General features: G+C 36.5%; 1 pseudogene; it reads left to right on the forward strand.

Annotated features, from left to right (window-relative positions):
- The first annotated feature begins 1,594 nt into the window (after nt 1–1,594).
- On the forward strand, nt 1,595–2,342 carry LOC149263893 (small ribosomal subunit protein uS14z/uS14y/uS14x pseudogene; annotated as a pseudogene).
- Nucleotides 2,343–3,636: the final 1,294 nt, after the last annotated feature.

Below are 3,636 nucleotides of genomic sequence, written 5' to 3' on the forward strand. Positions count from 1 at the left end.
AACCAATTATGAGGGAACTTAATTTATAAGTATGTTAAGCTAATAACTACAAATTAAATTTAACAATATATAAGTTAAAAGTTTATAAAATAGATATCTAAACTATATATATATATATATATATATATATATATATATATATATATATATATATATATATATATATATTAAATTTACATAAAATAATTGAATTTTATATATAAATATATATGTATATATATATATTATATGGGACTTTATAAAATAGAAATATTATAAAGTATGTATGGGATTTTATAAAAACAGAAATATTATAAAGGATGAATGGAACTTTATAAAATAGAAACATTATAAAGTATCTAAAATTAAAACCTTTCAGATTATATAAAACGTCCTTATGCTATAAACTAAATAATTGGAGTCATGTGGACGTGTGCGATAACCTATCTGAGCCACCCCAGCCCATTAATAAAAGCCGTCCGAACCAGCTGAGTATTGATTACAGAACGCAGAAGTCAGTGAAGAAATATCTGAGGGCCTTTAATGCATGGAAGGCGGTGGCTGCAAGTGGGGGGGGCGGCCACCGCCAGGCCAGGGAATAAATAGCGGAGGCTTGAACCTGGAGGAGGGGGGGAAAAAATAACCAGAGAATTGTGGATTGATCAGCAGAAACCAGGAGAAGTAACCTTGCAGGAAAAGAGTCTTGAGTGATCTGAGTTCTGGGCACGGAGGGACAGAGAACCTCTGTGAGAGCTTCTCTGGATTGAGCAACCAGGTTGCTCTGTCTGGCAGGGTGGTATTGGCCATCCCGAAATTGGATCAAGTTAGCCAGCAGTTCAGAATTGCTAGTTCAGCAGCAGCATCGGAGGTCAGCCAGCAGTACAGGTAGGTGCAGCTTACAGTTTTACGTATTACTGTTTTCAAATTTCATATGAGTGTTATCTGTTTACTGTAAGTTCGAATTCAGGGCACTACACATGGTATCAGAGCCCTGTTCAAACCTTCGGACCTCCCAACCCTACGCTCCTGTGCGCTGTGATTTAATTCTCTTTAATAGCTTTTGTTCTGTTGGATTATGCAACCGCAGGCTCTTAAACCCTCTAAGGTTTCCTTTATCAACCAAGAATTCATTCCACCAGCATACTGTTGCGGTCCTGGTTTATATAGCTGTGTTTCTGGTAGTTATAGGATAGCTGCGTTTTTGGTGGTTCTTACATATCACCGCATTCGTAGGTTTGATGATAGCATACTCAAAATCTCAGCTAACACAATGTTTTATCAGTGTTTTCCCCACCGGTTGCCATACCCGGTTTTGTAGTGTAGTAATATCCAAATATCCATGTTTTAAATTACCCGTTCGAAAGACAGGATTGAAATTCTTAATCTTTTTGTGACTTTTATTTAATGGTATAGTCAGCTAGAACTTTAAATCATATTCACAGTTACGGATAAAAGCGTCAAACAATGTCGTTGTGGCACATTGGTAGTGAAAATGGTGTTGGCCTGTTGGTTAAGGCGGAATGGTGGAAGGGGTGTGATTCGATCACCCAACCCCACGGTGTCTATTGCCGATTTTTACAATTGGGGCAACGGCACCAAGTTAGGGCTTTTGCGGACGTGAAAGTGGAATAAAACGCGTTCTAATAGTTGGAGCATCCTTCATATACTTACATTAGAGTTTGAAGACAATCCAGTGTTACATACAACGGAGCGAAGTAGAAGGAGCGGCAGGGCGAGGAAGGAGCGAAGTCATACCAGTTAATACGAGTTTGCGAGGTCGAATTGGGTTATTTTTTTGATCGAAGATGCCTCACTCCGCAGTCTGGAATTCTCATCCCAAGAAATATGGGCCCGGTTCCCGCACCTGTCGGGTGTGTGGCAATCCACATGGCTTGATTAGGAATTATGGTCTTAATTGTTGCCGACAGTGCGTTCGCTCTTATTCCAAGGACATCGGATTTGTTAAGTATCGCTAGGAGAGATGGAATTCGTTGGTGAAGGCGGTGCAATGTTGGCAGTGATCTTTCCCATTATCGAGTCAATCGAAATAATTCAGTTAGAAATCGGGGTTTTGGTTTATTGTTTATTATTATGTTGTTCAAATTTCATTCTTATTTCAGAACTTACCGATGAAAAGATTGAAATGCTTCATAATTTATCAAATTTTGTCAAGGCTGATTCAAGCTGATTTATAACTCTACATAAAGGTTATATATGTAGAGCTTTAGTAGACAAATTTTCTGAAGTTCATTGACGAATAGAATCATAATTTGTAGTTGATTTAAATCCTTGGTTAATGGGACAACGAAATTATTTAGTTTCTATTCCAAAATCCACTATGGAGAATTTATGTTGTACTCTTATGGTTGATCGTCATTTTTTTCAATCTCCTTTGTCTATTTGCAATATCGATTTTACAATCCATTTATCATGTTCGTTTTGTTAGAGGCTCCTTTTCAACCAAACTTTATTTTGTAAAAGTAATCATTTTGACATTTATTCTTTTTTTTCATGATTGGATTTCAAGCATTTTATAATGGTACATCCATTCAAATTCCTCTGGTTAAATTTAAAGCAGGAAAGCTTTTTCGTCTATAAAGAAAATATAATGTATAATGCAACTGTAGGGAGCCTTTGGAAGGCAGAGGCAACGAAGACATGAATGAAATAACGACGTACTCATTTTCTCAACGATGCCTAGTTGACTGTTCCAAAACACATACTTGGTTTATGAATTTGTAGAGCCTACGAACAGAATGCCCAATTGTTCCAGAAGTCCAGAACAGAGAATGCCGATATTGTTTTAATTTACCTTTTTGCATCCTTTTGTCTTCAGCTTAAGCTCCCATAAATCATACTATTTTACCATTGGTGGAGTATCATTTTGTTTGAATTAACTTCAATTTAGTTGGTTTGATCTCCTTTGGAAGCAGCTTGTTGTTTTCAAATTTGCTATGTTGCTCTGTGTTTGCTAATTTTTCTTTCAATTGCTTTGCATTATAAAGTATTTGAAATGGCATTTACCAATCATTGCCAGAGTTTAGGGATAAATAATGATAGTAAATATTTTTTTAAATGCACACAACCATCCCCTTGAGGATGATTGGATGAAGGTGTGCACTGTGTGCAAAAATGCACACCCAGTTGTCCCATATGTGGTTGTTCCTGCATTTTTCTTTTATTTTGGGACAAGCCCTTACACAGTTTCCCAAGGTGTCTGTTGCCTCTTTTGCTTGGTTATCATTACTGGTTATAGCCACTAGTCCCTTTGACTTTTAGACTCTGTGGACATTAATACAAATTTCAATTTCAATTTATTTCCCAATGAACGGCTTGTGATATGATTATTCAAACTCCGAATGTGTCGGTGGCACTTCCTTAAATGAATTTGTTCTTTCATAAAATAAATTAATAATACTTTATATGGGGGTGTAGACTGAACCAGTTCATTGCATTATTTGAGAAATTAAGGAATCAAGGGACCTCTAAAAATAGTCTCCACTTGCATGGGGACCCATCAACAATACCTTGGCTGAACCTTGAGAGAATGTTGGTTTAATAGTTTTATTATTCAACATTTTCAAGTTTCTTAATTCATCCCTAGAAACCCTATGTGGCCAATAATCTAAAAGGTAAAAAGGACTCTGGAGACAATTT

Source organism: Pinus tabuliformis, chromosome 6 (genome assembly GCF_031772625.1).
Source record: "Pinus tabuliformis cultivar Carrire ecotype Pingquan chromosome 6, CPIR1, whole genome shotgun sequence".
NCBI classification, from domain to species: Eukaryota; Viridiplantae; Streptophyta; class Pinopsida; order Pinales; family Pinaceae; genus Pinus; species Pinus tabuliformis.